At 33.3% G+C, this 20,994-nt stretch overlaps 1 long non-coding RNA gene across 1 annotated transcript; it reads right to left on the bottom strand.

Moving 5' to 3' along the window:
* Positions 1-8,883: 8,883 nt before the first annotated feature.
* Positions 8,884-10,781, bottom strand: LOC110925554. The gene is made up of 4 exons (XR_002584552.2): positions 10,135-10,781; positions 9,969-10,044; positions 9,398-9,472; positions 8,884-8,932 (listed from the first exon to the last, which is right to left on the bottom strand). It is a non-coding gene; the product is annotated as an uncharacterized LOC110925554 (long non-coding RNA).
* Between the last annotated feature and the right edge of the window lie 10,213 nt (positions 10,782-20,994).

Below are 20,994 nucleotides of genomic sequence, written 5' to 3'. Positions count from 1 at the left end.
ACATGCTAGATCTATAGGAAATTAAGGATTCAAGATTTAATTTGGAAATAATTATGGTTTATGATCTAGTTAGTTATTTAAAATGAATAATTTTTTAGTTGAAGTCATATACTATGGATGGTGAAAACATGACATAATTAGTCTATAAATTAACTAAGTTATAACCCCGTTGAATAAATGAATTTTTTATACCAAATAATAAAACATTATTTTTTTAAAAGCCTCCTTTATTGCACGGGTTGAAGAAATGTAATTTTATATATTAAATTATAAAATAAGTTATATCTATAAGAACCATATGTATTGTACGGTTGAATAAATGTAATATTATATACCAAATAATAAAAAAATTATATCTTTAAAACCATTGTATTACACGGGTTGAGTAAATGTAATATTGTTTACTAAATAATAAAAAAATTATATTTTTAAAAACCACCGTGTATTACATGGGTTGAATAAATATGATTTTATATACCAAATAATAAAAAAAAAATATATTTAAAAAAACTAACGGATTTATATTTACAGATGTGTCTCTGAGAATTCACATAACCTGTTCGAGCTTGAAAAATGTGTCATTCCGTTAAGTTTTGTTATTATTTAAAAAAAATCAAATTAGTATTGGGTTAAACAAACCTAATTCTAAGTGAGCTAAATTCTAAACCATAAAAAAATTTTCTAAATGGGCCTATATTGGAAGTGGTATGTGTTTACTATTTAAAAAAAATAACATGTACGTATCGGATATTTTTTTTTCTTAATAACATGCCTCTCGAAATCGTGGGCCTTGTGCAGAGATCCTCCCCGCACACCATCAAAGCCTCCCATGTATATTTAGATTCTGGAACTAAAATACGTGCTTGACAATAGCCTTCACTTCTTTTCTCATGTTTAGTATGTTAAGCTCATTTTTACAATAGCCTTACTCTAATAATAATAATAATTACTCTAATAATAATAATGTTATGATTATAAGGTTTTTTATTTACAATCTCTTTGTTTAATTAATTGATATCCCAACTACTTTAGAACTTTATATGTATAACATTTCTTTATCTGTGATAGCCTATTGTCTATAAATTATAGTTCAGTCTTGTAAAAAAAGGATAATAAAATATCAAAAATATGAATTTGCTTAAATCAGAATTAGAACCAAGTTGAATTGTGTAATCTGAGTTTGGAGACTATAAAAATACACGAATTAAATATAATGAATTTTAACTATGAAAATAAGTCAGACCTCGTATACACCTTTTTAAATATTTTTAATAATAAAAATTTGTATTAAATTAGATTTTAGATTTGATTAAATATTATTAATAATAAAAATTTGTATTAATTTAGATTAAATATTATTATTATTATTAGTGTTATTAATAATTTTAATCAATTAAATGAGAGAATGACAAATGTCCCAAAACAGGTTTCTTTTATTATATAGTAAGTATAGATATAGATTACAAAAGGATTAGATGTATTGGATTAAAAAAATACAAGTGATAGATTATTCGCTTACGAACCATTCTAAGCATGCTTCCTGAAATACTAAATAAATTGAAATTTATTATTTAGGGACTTAAAAGAAAAATATTTTATCTAAAGTTTTTTATGTAATAAATTTAAGGGTGAGGATCAAATAGGAAGTTTATTTTGGCTAGGAAGGATAGGATGCAATAGAATTATGACATGTGGCAAAATTTAAAATAAAGAGGAATGGTATTTTAGAGCATTCACATCCAAGAAATCTAAATATGTGTGTGTTGTTTTTAAAATATAAATAGTATAAAAAATAGTTGTGAGTGCAGGAGAGAGAAAATGTTACTGTTCATATGTATATTTGGAGGGACACTGTTCACCCCCTATAATTTTTTAATATATTTTGAAAGTGGTTGTGAGTGGAGGAGAGAGAAAAGTTAATGATAAAGGTATAAAAAAGTATTATTTAATTGAAAAGAAGAGAGAAAATGTAGTGTTTTTTAGTGTAATTTTGGGTGAAAATCTGGTGGGTTGGATGTGAATGCTCTTAGTCAATCGTATCCTTCCTTCTTCCTTCTTCTCCCCAGTAACTTCAAAACCCACCATTTTCAAAACCCACCATCTTCAATCTTTTCTTCACTTACTATCTCAATAATCACTACATTATAGTGCGATTTTTGTCATCAATCAATGATTCAAACACCCGATCAACGTGTTCTTCAGCTTTTTTTTGAAGAAAACCTAGTTTAATTTCATTCAAAAACTCGTTTTTTCCTGTGATTTTGAAGATAATCACTCGATCCGTTCGATTCGATCACTGATAAGTGTTACTATCATTCAAATTTCGTCAATTGTTGAAGAAATCGGCTTCCATCCATGTAAGAAATTCTTTAATTTCATTTTTACGATCTGGGTTTTTGATTTAGTCATTGCGTTTTACGATCTTAGAGGGGGTCCAGGGGCAGCGCCCCTGGTAGGAGGGTCCAAGGGGCGGCAGCCCCTGGCGGGGTCCAAGGGGCAGAGCCCCTGGCTTGGGTCGAGCTTTAATAAAAATGAATCAGAAAAATTAATTTTCCAGAAATTGGCTCATTTCGAAAACAGTAATTCGTAGACAATTCAGACAATTTTTGATTTGCTACTCTCTGGTTCAGACAATTCACAGACAATTTTATGTGTCAATTGCGTTCTAAAAATAAGAGAGTTTTATGTGTTTTCTAGCCATTGCGTTTTAGAAAAAAAAACACATTTTTAAGTGTTTTTAGTCATTGCGTTTTAGGCAAAACACATTTTTAGGTGTTTTCAGTCCATTGCGTTTTAGAGAGAACACTTTCTTTTGTTTTTTTAGGCCATTGCGTTTTAGAAATGAGACATTTTTAAGTGTTTTCTGACCATTGCATTTTATAAATAAGAAATTTCTTTGTGTTTTTGGTGCATTGCGTTTTAGGTAAAACACTTTTTTATGTGTTTTCAGTCCATTACGTTTTAGAAAACAGACATTTTAAGTGTTTTATGGCCATTGTGTTTTAGGAATAAGACATTTGTTTGTGTTTTTGGTGCATTGCGTTTTAGGTACAACACATTTTTATGTGTTTTCAGTCCATTGCGTTTTAGAAAGTATACTTTCTTTTGTGTTTTTAGGCTATTGCGTTTTAGAAATAAGACATTTCTTTGTGTATTCTGGCCATTGCGTTTTACAAATAAAGACATTTCTTTGTGTTTTTTGTGCATTGCGTTTTAGAAAAATGTCATTTTTAGGGTTTTTTTCCATTGCGTTTTACGCAACTGGGTTTTCAAAAAAAATTCGAAAATATAGCAATAGTATACTCGTTTTAAAGATAAAAAAACGCTCGTTTTTTTGGTGCAATTTCTATAAAAAAAAATAATGTCGTATGAAAGAGTTATTAACGTTTAAAAAACGGGGGGAATTGGAGGAGAGAGAAACTATTGTCTTGGATTGACTAGAATGCCCCTAAACAAACTCACGCACCTCTTTTCTTCCTTTCAATTTCTCTCATTTAATCTTAGCCATTGACTAATTAAATGGATGGTCAAGATTACTTCCTAACCTTGTTAGCCAAATAAACTTCCTATTATATCCTAACCCATAAATTTAATAAATAAAGGTTTACGCTTATAGGTTTATTTAATCAAATAAATTTGGTAAGTGCATGGTTAATTTATATGAAAAAAAAAATGACTCTATAAAAGTATGGTTTTCTTTTATACGAACTGAATTTGAAGTTCAAGATGGTTATTATTGTTATTGTTATTGTTATTGTTATTGTTATTATTATTATTAGTAGAGGATCCTGTAAAAAGTCCAACTTTTGTGAGAAGTGTGAGAAATAATTTGGGAATGACAAGTGTCCCTTATCTTAATTAATTCAAAAGAGTATATTAGTAATTGTCCATTCTTATCAATTAATTCATTTCCAAAGATAACTGCCAAAAATATCAGGCGATATATTAGGGATGTGATTCGAATTCGATTTGTTCTATACATTTAATTATTTACGGTAAGTTCTTGTTGTAGTGTTATATTCCCCAATCAATAGTGTTATATTATGTACAGGTATCTTTAATCTCCTTTTCATAGTGTTTTATCCTCATCAATAGTGTTTTATTCTGTATAGTGTCTTACAGTAAACAGATAATGTTATATCTTTCTATAGTGTTTTATCATGTAATATACTGTTCCCTTTCATATTGTTTTATCCTCATCAATAGTGTTTTATTCTGTATAGTGTCTTACAGTAAACAGATAGTGTTATATCTTCCTATAGTGTTTTATCATGTAATATATTGTTCCTTTTCATAGTGTTTTATCCCCCGTCAACAATGTTTTATTTATGTATAGTGTCTTACAGTAAACAGATAGTGTTATATCTTCCTATAGTGTTTTATCATGTAACATACTGTTCTTTATAGTGTTATAAAAAATTTTTGTGAAGGAAATCGAAGAATTTATTTCAGTACGAGAAATTCGCTGATTTTTTAGGAGATTGATGGGGGTTTTGAAACAGTTACCATAAATTCACTGATTTATAGGAGATTGATGGATATTTTGAAACGGTTACCATATTTGAAACGTTGGAAAAGTCACTATTGCCCTTTAATTTTACATAAGGTCCTTCTAATTAAAACACAATTTACATTTTATACCCTATTGATCTCAACCATTAGATCAAATATCCAATGGTTTAAAACACTTCTTACCCTTCTCACATTTTAGACACTTTTTACCATATCCCTATTATTATTATTATTATTATTATTATTATTATTATTATTATTATTATTATTATTATTATTATTATTATTATTATTATTATTATTATTAGGCAAATTGGATTTAAATAATCTCAACTCACTGTTATTGGCCAATAATAATCTCAACTCATTTAATCACCAATAATAATTCGAACTATTCACTTTTGTTTGTAAAATACTCACAGTTAAAAAAACACTACTAGGTTAAATATTTGCTGATGTGGCTTGCCACGTCACCTGCCACATCAATTGCCACGTAATCGAAAAATGCCACGTAGACTGCCACATCAGCTGCCACGTCATCAAAAATGCCACGTAGACTGCCACATCAGCTGCCATGTCATCAAAAATGCCACATCAACTGCCACGTCATATGACACATCAGCTAAAAGGGCCACATCAGATGCCACATCAGCAAATTTTTAACCTAGTTAGTGTTTTTTTAACTGGGAGTATTTTACAAACAAAAGTGAATAGTTCGGATTATTATTAGTGATTAAATGAGTTGGGATTATTATTGGCCAATAACAGTGAGTTGGGATTATTTAAATCCAATTTGCCTTATTATTATTATTATTATTATTATTATTATTATTATTATTATTATTATTATTATTATTTTACAAAATGTAGTAGGTAAAGAAAATAAGTCATTTTTATTGTTAAGAACTTGTGACAAAAATATTTGTGCCATCCTTTTCTTTAAATGCAGTTTTGTGTGTCTCCTGACACATATTTTAAGACAAAATAGCTTGCATGCTTTTATAAGATATGTTAGAAAAATGCACAGTAAATATATATATATATATATATATATATATAGGTACGGGATCGGAAGAAAACGTCCTAAAGTGTGAGAACGGTGAGAACACATCCTGGCCCAACATGTGGTGTGCGATATAATTAGGACGTAGGGGCTTTTTTGTCATTGTATCTTCCGCTTTTCCAATTCGGTGTCACAATACTGCTTTATTTTTTGCGTTTAAGATTTTTTGGCATCAACCAAATTCAATAATTACCTGATGTTTTAATGGTTTCATTGTATTAATATTTTGGCGTTTATTGCGTTTCCAAATCGTCGGCCATTGGAACCCTAAGGACCAGAATATCTCTCTAAATGATTTCATCCATACTAAGTATAGCCAGGACTTTTTTAGGATGGCCTATTGTTTGTTCTTAGATTCAACGGCGTTTAGATTCAATGGCGTTTTATACAAGATGGCTCATTGTTCTATTATCGTTTATATATTTTTGTTGTTTGTGGTATTTTGGCGTTTTACAAGCGGAAAATTATATTACAACCATAGGGGAAAATAGAAGCGAAAAAAATAAATTAAAAATCCTAATCGGATCTCTCTTCACAATCTTCACTGTCATCAGTCTCTCTCTTCTTTAATACTACAAGAATAGTCACCAAATATATTGCGTTTTTATGTAAAACTTAACAAACCCATCAGTCTGATTATTTTGTTTGTTCGTTTGTTGAGGTGGCTTTGTGGATGTTGGGGACATAGATCGATGCCGTGTGGGTGGGTTTTTCGCTTTGCTCTTCAACTTTATCTTCATATATATAATCATCTTACTCTTCAGTGTCATTGATCTTTTCTCCTCATCCAAGCCTTCTTTAAGAACAAAGAACACAAAATGACATATGACTGTCATCAGTGTCTTTTTCTTGAAAATTTATCCATCTCATGCAGCAAAATCTTATTGAGTTAGTCCCCTCATCTAAGAATCCATACAGTGAAACTTCATGCAGAACAATACTAAATATCCAAGAAAGCATGTTAGCCATCTTTGATTTTTTTTTTAATTTTTGGCGTTTTACAGTGAGTGGTATTTAGGAACATTGGCGTTTGTTTTTTTGGTGTGATCAAATGGAAGTTGCTGAGATGTATCATTTTATAGGATGTCTTTGGCGCGTAGTTTAGGCGGGATATTATTATAATAAAGTATTCGTCGTTTCAGTTACTGTTTGTAATTACTGTTTTTGATAAGCTTTATCTCTGAAGTCTGTAACACGTCCCATCTTTTAAGTTTGGCGTTTTAGATTTTAATATAATAAATGTTGTTAATAATAAAGTTTCCGTCGCTTCAGTTTACTGTTTTATAGTTACTGTTTCTAGTTACCTTTTCGAGATTTTGGTGTTTTGTATTTTTAATGAGGTTTTATAAAAAGATGGCACTTTGTTCTATTCTCTTGTACCTTGTTTTTTATACTTTTTTTAGTTTTTTATAATACTTGTCCAAAGTAATTTTATTATAGTTTGGGAGTTTTGGGGCGTTTTATAGCATTATGGTGTTTTCACAAGCATTTGTCTGTGTGGCGTTTTTATTATATATGGTGTTGTTATTATATAACAATCAACTGAAAAAGAAAATTAAAAAAATATATAAACAATTTTTTCTTCCAAATGTTCACTATCATCAGTCATTTTCTTCTTTTGAAACATCTTCATTGGCTGTTTTGACTTTCATATGATCCATTTTGTATTTTTGTTTTTGAAGTAGCTTTTTGTCGCCGTTTGGAAGCACAAATGACATGATTTTTTTGTTTGAAGTTCATCTTTATCTTTAACTCACTCATCAGTGTCATCTATCTCTTCATGCCATTCAAATATTCATCAAGAACAAAGCACAGAAAATGACATAAGTCTGACATCAGCCTCTTTTTCTTAAAGATTTGTCCATCTTATGCAGCAAAATGTTATTGAGTTACACCCCTCACCTAACAATCCATTCGGCAAAACTTCGCGTAGAACAATATTGAATATCCAAGGAACGATGTTTGATTTTTTTAACTTTTTGGCGTTTTACTGAGAAAAAGAACGTCACTAAATAAAAGTACCTTAAACCTCTAAATTTGGTCATGCTAAACTCAATAATGTTTTGCTGTATGAGATGGACAACATTGTTAATCCTCAATTAAGAAAGATGCCTAACAATGTTGTCCACCCCATACAGCTAAACTTTATTGAGAACAAAACTGAATCTCCAAGAAATGACGTTTTTGCAATTTTGTGGTTTTTGTATGTTTTGGCGTTTATAAATTGGATGGAAGTTGAGGATAAAGTCAATAAGATTATACTCAATGAGATGGACAATATCCTCACTTAAGGAGTTTGTAAATCACATTGAGCGAAACATTACCGACAACCAAACTGAATTTCAAAGAAACGTTTTGTTTTAGGAATCTTTGATGTTTAGGTTTTTGGCGTTTCTAAGATGAATGGTATATATTAAATATGGTGTTTTGGGTTTGGTGTGTCTAATGGAAGGTCTGAGATGTTGTATATATAGGATGTTTTAGGCAAGATTTTATTATAATAAATGCTAGTAATTAAGTCCCGTCGTTTCAATTACTGTTTGTTCAGCTTTATCGTTTAAAAACAAAGTTCGGTGTTTTATATCTAATGGCGTTTAGATTAGGATGATGTGTGCTATGTAGGTTACGCGGGAATTTTAATGGCGTTTTATTCATGAGTTTGGCGTTTTGTGTAGAGAAGTCAAAATACTTTTTTACCCTTAATGAAGGGCGCCACACTAATAAAAGTGATGTTATTTACGAAAACGCCACCGCGTCATCTAGTCCATAGCTTGTTTTGATATGACGATCCATAACCGTTCTCTCCGTTCTCATAATTTTCACCGTTTTCTCTAAATCCTGACCCTATATATATATATATACACACATATACTTTCTATAAAAGGAGAAATCTGAGTGACATAAGAAAAGCTGATGTGTCAGCTGGAGAGGTTGTCCAACAAGGCTTTTCTTATGTCATTTTTACATCATAAACCTGAATATATAAATCACTTTAAAATACATTTAATTTAATTTCAAAGCACTGCCTTGTGTATTCAAATGTTAAAGGTCTGGCCCACATTCCAAAGGGCAAAGCACAGCCCATCTACAAGAAAGTAGCAGATGGTTACTTTGGCAAACGTATACATTAGCAGATTGTCACACCCCAACCGATGGCGGAAACATCGGGGTGAGACGAACAAATCGCTCAAAAGCATCATAACACTATTTGTGACAATATAGATTAAATCAAATTTCATAAATGACTAAATTCAAATACATTGATTCAAATAAAGACAAATTGCAACAAACATGGTTTATTATTAAAATGGGTATCTAGCCATCCTAACTTGATTCTTCAACATCTTGACTGTCAACCTGCAACATGTATTAAAATAGAGTTTCAATGCAAAAGCAAAGAGCGAGTATACAAGTTTGTTTACATAGCATAATAGAATAAAAACTCATATCCAACACGAACATATTAAAATAGTTTCAACCATGCTAGTTTACGTAGTCCAAGTGATAGCCCAAGTTTCCCAATGCGTTAAAGTACCTAACCCAAAGTTTCACGGGAGGTTGATATGTCTCCTCCTAACAATACCCCAAAGACTAACGGGGAGGTGCATTACTCCTATAGCGCTACTATTGTTAAGGCGGAACTACACACAAGAATTAAACGTTCACATAGCACAAAATAGTTTCAAGATTCACAAGTTTCATGTTTCATGTTTAAATGGATAGAGTAAGTTTCAAATAAGTTTCAAGTGTCACGTGCGTTTAATATGGAATACATGTTGCACCCAAAGTGTTAAAAGTAAAAATGGGTTCGAGTATACTCACATAATTGCTAAGTCTTCCGATTATCCAAGTGTTGACGAGCGTAAAAGATTTGGAGGGTGGAACACCGAGGTCACCCTATATGGGCAAACGTAGGTGTATGAGTAATCGGGATTACGACGGAGGATTTGAAGCGGAATATAAAGTGTAACTAGTTAATATAAATTTGTATATATATAAATACAAATACGTATATTTTATATAGTTTAGGTAATATTTTAAAATTAATTCTTTCAAAAGTATTGTTGATATATTGTCCAAAAATAAATATAATTATGCATTTATATCTATTTTAGATAAAAAAAATTAGTCGAATTGATAGGTTTTGTTTTTATAAAATTTACACGTTTTATTTCACGGATCTTACGAAAAACGGGTAGAGTTTCCTCTGTTTTTGGGCGATCCCGACAACCAAAGTGTCGATATAAATCTCAAAATTCAACAACAAAACAACATATAATTATACATACTTCTATGTATTCTTTTATAACAAAAAAAAACAAATATATATATATATATATAAAGCGGTTTTGTGTTAACGAGAGGTATAAAACAATATAATTGGAATATTTACGTCGTTGAACTACCAAGTGCATCGAGACCTCAGTTGACCAAGTTTGACCAGGTTTGACCCGGGCATCAAACCGAACCTGCTGAACCGAAATAAGAATCAAACCACCGTTCATCAGATTTAACGAAAATGGTAGTAACCAACTGAAAGAAAAGAAATGAGGGATTACCGATTGAACTCGACTGAACCGGATCTGAACCAAATCGATCCGAATCTGAACCGAACTGCGTGAGTCGAAACAAACCGAGAACCAAAACTGAATCGGAGCTAAGCTGAGCCAAGATCCAAACCAAACTGAGTCGAAACACGAACCAGACTCGACCCGAACAAACGGAACATTGTCAGTATTAACCTACATTAGATCGAAAGAAAGGAACCGAAATGTAGGAAGGTGAAGGGTTTACCAGTTGCCTCGTCGGAGTCGAAACACCACCGCTGCCGTCACGGCGGCGCCGTCGCCGACGGTTCTATCGAGTGCCACCACTGTTGCAGCCGTTAAACTTCCATCTCTAACCTGCTTCTCTCTCTCGTCTCCTCTCTCTCTCGCGTCGCTGCGTGCCACCACTAGAGGGGTGGTAGTCGGTGGTTCAATTAGTCAAGAACAGGGGGGCGGTTGATGGTGTCTGCCGTAAATCTGACCGGAGAAGATGAAGGGGGTAGCGGTGTCGCGTCGGAGAAGAAGGGGGTGCGGCTGGGCGGTATACCGGCAACGGTTCCGCCGGTGGTCTCACCGGAGAAGAAACGAGTGGGTGGGGGGGTTTCTTTGATTTGTGCTGTGTGAGAGGGAAAAGGACTTCAGTGTTTGTTTTGTTTTATGTATTCACGAGAGAGAGGGAGGGATAAGGGAAATAAGAGGGAACGGCTGTTTATAAAAGAGGTTAGGGTTTGTTGCATTTTCAGTTTTTAGGAAAGACCATTTTAACCCCTAACCTTTGAAGGGTTTAAATAAATTAGCTAAGTTATATAACATGGTTGACAACCTAACTAGGTTATACGTTTATTCTAAAAGAACTGATCTTTACAATTAAATTAACCGGGTTTGTTTGTATCCTTTTCTAACTTTAAAGTTTAACGAGACTAACTATATTATAATAAAAATAAGCTTTCTAAATAGTAATACTAATTAATCTAATTAATTAAATATAATCGGAAGATAGATGGATAACCATATTTAAGAACGAATTAAATTAAAGATAAGGATTTTTTTCGATGATTAAAACGAAACGACGAATTACAAAGATACAAAGTTTCCAAAAAATAGAGGTATGAACCACAGTTTCTAAATATGGAAAGTTATGAAAACGCGGAGCGTTACACAGATGTTTTGAAATTGCGGGTAATTTGAAATTCAAAATGCATGGGGATATGTAATTTTCAATTAATGCATGTCACTCACTCACTTTTGTCAATCATCTTCTTATATAAACTGATTTATATTCTCATTTCACTCTTCATATTTACATTCTTGTATTCTCTTCTTTTTTATTTTCAAACCACATTTCTAATGTATCTCTCCCTCAAATCCCTTCTTCTCAATACTCGACATTTGTTCATAAAGGATAAGAGAAAACGGAAGCTCTCGCTGACCCACTTTCAGAACAAATTTTGGGGATATGTGGTTTGCCTTGATGATGGTAATGTGATATATATGATTATGTTTGTTTTTGTTTTTGTTTTTGATTTTTACTAAAGTTTTTTTTATCTGAGTTATGACTAAATGATTTGATTGTGAATGATCTAAGCAGATGATGATGATGATTGTTCTACGGTTGTTTCCAGCATCATTGTTCCAACATCGTTTAAAGTATGTTTTTTTGCTACTCTAATTTTGAAATTTTGAATTTTTAATTTTGAAGTGATATACTTTAATTCTCGCTTTATATTTTAGTCTAATCACAGTAGTTTGAAATTCATACAATCAGCTGCGGGTTATTATAGGTTTGTATTAAAAGAAATATAAAGTTAAATTAAACACAAAGAAATGATTATTAAATGTACATTTAAAATAATTTTTGCTTATGATTAAATGATTATTTGTCACACCCCAATATTTGCACATGTCATCGGTGGGCCCGGTGGGGAGTCGTGACGTAGTTGATATCATCATAGTCAACATACACAGAATAGCACAGTGGAAGTCTAGGAATATAAAAATATTATTACAAACTCAATGTCTGAAAAAATCACAGTATTTATTAAAGACGAGTCTGTAATATCAAATCCACAGGAGGATCATTACTATGTTTAAAATGAAGCTTTGCAGACTTTATGGCATCTTTAAGGATTTGCAAGATCCTCTTTTTCGACTCCGAGCAACTCCCAGCCTATTACGAGTAGTACCTGCCACTTAGCCTTTTTAAAATACGTCAGTTTTCACTGGTAAATACAATTTAACCAACTCATTTGAAAAGAGTTTATGAAAATTGATTTAAGTGCACAAGGCACAAAACCTTTTAAAACTTGGGACAATTCTTATTAAAAATCTTGTATACTGAATTACATGTTTACCGTACATCTGGGGCCCAGTTCAAAGACTGAGACATGATTAAATGACACACCACTTTTAAAACCCATAACGGAGTTATCCCCAACTTGTGGGTAATAATTTATTATTGGCATCTTTTCGGTGTATGCCTACACCCTGCGCATTTATTGTGGCCATTTACAAATGAATGAGCCAAGGATATATCCAGGACACGATCGTTAACCCCCAATGTTTAAGTCATCAACAGAACAGTATCAAAACAGGTTTTGTGGATTTACTAGCCACAATCCGGCATTTGATTGATCCACACCCGACCAAGCGGTATTAATCTACCGTATCCCAAGCCCGTATAAGGGAAAATAAGTTAAAGTATTTACCTGAGCTAATACTTGATTCACAGCAAAATAACTCAGTCGTATCCAATCTATCTAAATGCAGGTAGCTTTTACTGGGTGGCTCTAGTCTGGAGTGATGGTAATATATAACCAAATTCAGAATGCTAATGGTCTTATTTAAGTCATAGACTTAGACCGGCTTGCTTGAAGTATCTAAAGCGGTACGATACGCTAGATTAAGCGATGACCGGAATAGAATGTTATTTAGACCCAACAAGTTTGGATACTTGTATAATATGGGTAAACTAAGCACATTCCGGATTTTGAGACAAAAATGATAAGGTTAAACCCGTTTCGGCAAACATACGTAAACTAGTTACATAAACCGATCCGAACGCGTAAAATGCGTAACGGGTAACCAAATGAATCATATACAAGTTCCATATGTTATTATGCATAGAATATGTCAATACATCAGTAGGATGTCAACATATATGCCCAAAAAGTATTTAAAACCATTTTAAGTCCCGTAAGGGCAATTTGGTAATTTTAATACTTATAAAAGAGATTCTATAACAAACTGAAGTTCTGGTCCTTTCTAATCAGTAAAAATATTTATTTTATCTCATTACATCAGTAAGATATCATACATATGTGAGATTTACCATTTATGACCAAACTATGTCCCAAAAGGGCATTTTAGTCATTTCACATAGGCTTTTAAGGGCATTTTTGGAAGTCTGAGTTCATGACTTATACCTACTGTAATAATATTAAAATTTGTTTAAGAATTCAGTAGGTAACAAGTCTTGGGTGTTAATTATGGTTTAAAACCATACTATGCACCTAAATAGCGTAAAAATCGCTAATTGACGATAATTAAGGGGTTTTATGGAAATCTGAGATTTTGATCAGTTTTGAATGATCAAAATAATTTATTTAATATATAAAATCAGTAGGAAAAGGTTTGGCATTCAAATCATTTGTAAATCTCATTTTATGCATGAAAAGGGCATTATCGTCATTTACCGAATAATACAAGAACTCTATGATAGGATCAGTTTATAATCTGATCAATAACTCCAACAATCCCTAAAAATAATATCTTAACAGTAGGTAATGAGTTTTGGGTCAAAATCCAAGTTTAAACATGCTTTATACAAGATATCGCAATTTACTTAGTTAAAAGCTTCTAATTACGATATCGAGCATAACTCCTATTTGGGACCAAGAACTGATGTCAAATTTTCAGGACAAGCTTATATATCAGTAACAAAGGTTTTTGTCCTCTCACATTTCTAAAAATCTCATCCTTATGTCAAAAGGGCATAATGGGCGTTTATAAGCATAATAGCGGAAACTAGCGTATAATTCAAACCACAAGGAACCATGCAATATAACTTCAGAGGGTTATACTACTGAATAATATGGTCCTAATGGAAGCTTAAAACATGGAAGAATCAAGTTTAATCGGGCCAGAACTGAAAAGTCAAAGCAAAGTCAAGCTTTTGCGATTTTCGGTTGTGAACCGACCCTAAACTTAAAATTGTCGAGTTGGACCAGCTTAGACATGTTCTAATAATCATTACCAAGTTATTAGAGTGTTAAAATATAATTTATAACCTCTGTACCTATGGTTTAATTAATACCCACAAATATGCCAAGTTTGACTTTTTACCTAAACGGTTTGACCCGACAATTAACTAAGCAAACGAAGGAATTAGGAGGTGCCCTTTCAGGGGTTAATCACCTACCTAACAATGGTCTTATACCCACTTTCAATTCGATCGGTAGCTAGACCATGAGAGTATAAACCGAAAGTCAAAGTTTATTTTCGATATTTGACTTTTCGGTTGATAGAACATAAATATGAACTAGTGAGTGGGCTAAGGCACTTACAAATGGTCCATGCTATCTTTTCTACTAAAATTTCGTTCCACTTCAGCTCCTAAGGCTCCAGATTGAGAGGATGAGAAGAATGAAAGGAAATGAGCAATTGAATGGAATGGGTTCATGGCCTATTTATAGTTTTGGGATGATTATAGGATTAAGACATGTGTTTGGGAGGATTAATCAGGTCCTTACACCTGTTATAGCAGCTGGCATAACTTGGAGGAGTGTTAACTTGGTCATTACACAAGGAAATTGCCAAAAACAACCCCTGAAGTATCAACAGTTTGCTAAAACAGAGTTTCTGTCGCTGGGCATGTTTACACGGCCCGCGTAAGCTGAGGGACAGGCTTATGCGGCCCGCCTGGCCTTCACAGATCAGCAACATCTTTTAAAATGTGCAGTTTTAGTCCCTGATCTTGATAAATATCATTTCCGACTTGTTTGAGGCCCGTTAATCTCATTTCAAGGCTTCACTACGATGCTAGAACATAGTGGACATGAGATATGCTCAAAAACATGCCGGATATCGGCTCGTTTGGTCGTACGGTAACGTTATCCGTCGAATTACGACGAAACACGAACGGATGCGAAAAACGATCCAAATTACGCGACGAATGGAATTTTATCATGCCACACACTAAAATAAAATAATTTAGTGCTTACATAAATTTTTGGGTGTCCGGGGATATTCAGAATGCGAGATATGCGCAAAAGTGCAAACTTGTGCACTTTTTGACACTTTTAGTCCCTTCATGGCATAAAAGTTTATTTTTGCGCACCAAACACCTCTAAGCCTATATCTAAGCTATACAAAGGATAAATAGGGTATGTTTAACTCATGGATATAATCCGGAAGGTCCGTTATCAAACGATTCGACATACTTTTGTAGTTTGACGCAATTAGTCCCTTAATTGCGCAAAGTAGCGCGAAATGCCGTTTAATGATATTCAAGCCTTCCATAGCCCATAATGGGCATCCCCGAATGTATTCCCAATTATTACAACGCTCCGGTTCGCTTAAAAGGTCCCCAAGGGGCGTAGATTCAAAAGTTGACGCTTTTGGTCCCTCTAATGCGCAAACTTGCGCATATCATCGTTTAATAGCTTCGAAGCCTTATCCAGTCCATGTTAGGCATTCCTGAGAGTATTATAATACATCACGATGCTTTGGGTTCGTTAAAAGGTCATTCAGAGGTATAATTAAACATATTGACGCTTTTAATCCCTCTAACTTTCAAACTTGCGCGTAACTTCACTTTTTGGCATAAAAGCCTTGCATAGCCAATATTTGGCATTCCCGAGAATATGATGAAACATAATGAAGCTCTCGGTTTGTTAAAGGGTCATTCAGAGGTGAGAATTAACATGTTGACACTTTTAACCCTTATTGCGCAAACTTTCAAATAATTACGCAAACGGCTCCTCTCGTCCAACAAGTGGCTCATTTGAGAATACGAACACTGTATAGGGTCACTCAGAGGCCTAGTTTAGGCATGTTGACACTTTCAGTCCTTTCATATTCATAGTTTTCTATTTTTGACAAAATTAGTCCCTCAAAGTCAACGTTTGACTTTATTAAGGTTCATTACACGTGTCACCACATCATTGGACACGATTTTACGAGGTGTTACATTATTATATATGACTTTGGGCAGATGATGATGATGTAGAATGATGATTATATATAACTTTGGGCAGATGATGATGATGTAGAACCAAGAGTAGTTTCTACTAAATGCAAGAAAGGATCTGCTACTGCTGTAAGATAAGATTTTATCTTACTAGAGCGATGTTCTTTCCTGCCTTTTTTGTATTAAAAGAAGCATAAAGTTTGGTTTAAAGCAGCTCTTTATGAAGAAAGTTAAGGATTAAGGATAGGGCTACTCTTCAACAGCTGAAGAAGTGTTTTCATGTACTGCATCTTGGTCTGTTCATGAGAGACCAGGTTTCCAGAAACCTGATGGTGATGCATTCAGTACTTCCGTGGAGTTCATGGCGATTGTCGAAGATATAAATTGAGAAGTTCGGTACTCGATGGAGTTTAAGCTAAAAGCACTAAATTTTTGCTGTTAGATTCGTAAATTTCTTGGTGTTGTTGTTAGATTTTCAAGTTTCGTTATTCAGTACTCGATGTAATTGTTGATCTGTTAATCCTCATAATGTTTGTGGAGTCTTTAATCCTCATAAAGGTGAATAAGTATTATTATGTAATTTTTAATATCATCTGATTATTGCAGATCGGTACTTTTGATGTAGAAGTGAAATTGTCTCTGAGTTTAATTAGATTATGTTGATGTTGTATCAATTTCTGTTAGTGTATAGATCTGTCAAAGTTAAAGTTTGCCAAAAGAGAACAGCTGCTCTAAATCATCATCTACTAATCTAACGACTGTTTGACTTGCTACTGTTGCCAACATTTCTTGTTGCCTAATAGAGCATTTTGAAGAATTTCCTTCTCTCAATTGTAAATACTGATGCATCTGTTACTTTTACTCTCTGTCAAAGGTAAAGTCTGCCTAAAGAGAACATCTGTTTAGTGGTGATCTTCTGCTAATCTAATGGCTGTTTGACTTGCTACTGTTGGCAATATCTGTTGTTGGCTAACAGATGTTTGCAATATCTTTGTCTGCCGGAGTTGCAGAAGCATTTGTTTAATATGTATGTATAGTATTGTTGGCCTTTAAAGGAATAGATTTGTTTTCTGAGTTATGACTAAATGATGATTGCAAATGAAGCGATTTTTTATTTGAGTTAAAATACATTTAATTTCAAACCACTGCTCTATATTCAAATATCAAAGGTCTGGCCCACATTCAAGAGGGAAAACTACTGCCCATCGCCAAGAAAGTATAACTTAGCAGATGTTTCCTTTGGCAAACATATACCTTAGCAGTGGTTTATGAAATTGCTGGTACTTTCAAATTCAAAATGTCTGGGGATATGTACTTTGCAATTAATGCATGTCACTCACTCAGTTCTGTCTTATGGTAAAGGCGTCTTATGGTAAATGAAGAGGTTAATTGTAATTATAATAACGTGTTTTATTTTATACTTTTCCCATGGAAATGCATTAAAAGCCTAACGAGTGTCGCATCATATTCTTTCGTTTGACGATGTATTTAGTCATAACCGCCTTCATTGGGTATATAAAATACATTGGGCAGAGGTTTTCATCATTACCGTTTTCATCCATCTACTCAATCATCTTCAAAAGTTTTTTGTTTATCAATATCATTACAATTTTTTTACTTTGAAAGACGCATTGGTTCACTGCAAAATGGAAAACATTGGGTTTCAAGTGATTGTTGACGAAATTTTCACAAGGCTCTCTGTAGAAGATATTGGTCGTTTGAAATGTCTTTCCAAGAATTTTTATAGGGAACTGTCAAGCCATGGATTTCAGATGATGTATGCTCTCCGAAGTGGAGATTCACTACAAAAGAAACTACTCTCCTTTAAAGACACGTCAATTGTCGTTGACGACGTAGTTGCTGGAAATTTGGATGTTGTTAGATGCAAAACCTTAAGTTTTCCTAACAATGTCTACCCTAGCTTCTTATGTATTCTATCGTCATTTAATGGATTGTTGTTAGTTTGCAATGAAGGCATTTGCTGTGAGCTGATTCTTTGGAATTCAACTACCAGGCGCTATAAGGTTTTGTCTGATGACTACTTAAATTACAATCATGATCGAAACTCTGATACTGGTGGAATTTATTTTGATCAATTCAATGATCTGAAAGTGTTGAACATCAGATGTTACCGTAATGTAGCTACTGCTCGTGTTTACTCACGACGTCGTGAGTCATGGAGAACAATAAATTTCGGTAGCGTGAATAATTATGGTTCAAGTGGTTATTCATGGTCTACATGAGTTTATGCTAATAAAACCATATATTTTATGGTTTCAAATTATTGGTATCCACTAGGTGAGAGGAACATCGTTGCTTTTGATGTACTGAGTGAGACTTTCAGAATGCTTCGTTTTCCAGAGAGTATTGTAGTCAATCCTTGCCAAGGGCATTTTTTGACCATCGCAAAGAGGTTGCATTTGATTGTTATTGGAAAGCCTGCTGAGCTAACTGCTGATTTGCTTAGATATGAAGAAGAAGGCTGGATGAAGGTGTTTGCTTTCAATAATCCTTGTGTAGTTGATTATATGTAGATAGGCGCCGGAGGACTAATATAATTGAAAACAACAAGTGGCTGATAACAAGCATCTGGGGGGATATGGTTGAAGTTGATCTGAGCAACGAACTTCTGAAATACCTCCAACATGTTGACAACTACAGTGGTCCGAAAGGAGCTTTACTTATCGAGATATAACACCCTTGTTATTATTTTAAAGGTTTTCGTATAAATAACGAAAATAAACATGTAATTACGATTAAGTATCCTTAGAAAATACGAGTAATTTAAAACTTTTACAACTTAAAAGTTTTCAACATAATATAATAAGTTCGTCCTTTAAAAGTTACGATGTAAAGCCGTGCGGAAGCTTTAATCTCGTGTGTTCGGTTCTTCATCGAGCTTGATCTTCATCCGGGCACTCTTGGCGATCACCTATGATCAAAACCAACTTAAAAGTTAGTTTTGATAGTTAAATAATAAGTTTAAACAAGTCCCATGGGTCAAAACAACAAAAAATAAAATTTTTCCGGAGCTGGGGGGCGTCGCGTGACGCCTAGCCCCTTTTCACAGATTGTTGCTTAAACGGTTGCTGCACATTCCCAGCATGACCCGATTTCACGGAAACGAACATAACTCTCTGGTTTTTAATCCGTTTTACCCGATTCTTTTTCCTACGCGTCCGTAATTTAATTCTCCATCATATGGAGTTAAAATCCAACATCCAACATAATAAATTTTGAGACTTCTAAGCCTTCGACTCGTTACCTTTTTATCGAATTTTAACCCGTTTATGCATTTTATCAAACAAACATATTTGTTTGATCTTTATATCACATACACTTCTTCAAGTTAAGGTTATCTACCATATTAGGTTCTAATCACAGGTTTATTACACAATTTAAACCCGTTTTCACTCGTATGCTTATTTTGACCCGTTAAGGGTATTTAAGCATTTTAAAGCTTGGAATCGCTTTCATTCATATATAGCATCTTATTCCTACATTTCTTATCAAGTAATCTTCCACCACAACTATATGTGCGTTGGATTTAATGTGGAGATCTATATATTCCGAGTTTTATCCCTCGGACTATCATTTTACGGCAAAGACCCATATAGAGTCATTTGACCCAAGATTTACCCCTTTCACTTTTTCACTTATTCAAAGTATTTGCTTGATCATGTAACTTATTTTTAAACAACTCTTAAGACTCGTTTGCTCGATTTAGCTTATGAGGGCGTTTTGGTCATCTTAAATCCTTTCTTTACAACAAAAGACTTTTAGTGTCATAATTGACCAAAATTCCACTTTTAAACTAGGCTCTTGTTTAAATAGCCATTATGTTTTCAAAACACAATGACTATAACTTAAATCATTCGGTTTACTTAAAAGATAACCCAATGTTCCTTTTAACTTGTTTAGCCCTCATTGAACTTCAAGTTCTAATGATGATTTGACCAATTATACATACCTGGCTCGAATCAATATATTGACCCGTTTTGATACCTTGCCTTAGTAGCCGCTAAGTAATAGAGATGTCAACATTCAATCGATATTTATTCCTGTAATCATGCAACTCGACAAAACATTAGCCGATATTGTCAAAGGGTGATATTTTCACCTTTTGACCCGTTTGGTCTATATGACCGTTTACTTTTGCGAGATGGATTTATTATTATCTCGTCTACATGACTTGTACCGGTTTACACCGTATGGTCAATATTTCTTGATTATTTTGACCCCTTTATATCTTACGCCATAAAGTGTCCTTTCAAAACTAACGGTTATCGTCAACGAGTGACCACATTTCCGTTTTACCCTTATTAATTGTATTGATTTACCTTATAAGGTAAATCATTCAAAACTCGTTATTTATTAGTCATTGCATGACTAAATGACCTTATTAGCTCTTTTTAACTATACAACATGGTTTATCATTATTGTCTTTTGTTCCGAACCGCGCATGTCGGGTCGAAACATCATAAGTCAAATATGACTTTTGATTATTCATAATCTATAAAACCAATATATTAACCCGGGAGTTATAACCCGGTTTATTTTAAGTCCCGTTAACTCGGGCTTCCTATAAGCTTTGGTTTCTCAAAAGCTTTTATTCTCTTTTTATTTTAATATTAGGATTATTGTTTAAGTCCTAATATTCGTCGGGTTAAATTTTACCATTAACG

This window comes from Helianthus annuus, chromosome 17 (genome assembly GCF_002127325.2).
Source record: "Helianthus annuus cultivar XRQ/B chromosome 17, HanXRQr2.0-SUNRISE, whole genome shotgun sequence".
Lineage (NCBI taxonomy): Eukaryota > Viridiplantae > Streptophyta > Magnoliopsida > Asterales > Asteraceae > Helianthus > Helianthus annuus.
This window is presented reverse-complemented; position numbering and strand designations above follow the sequence as displayed.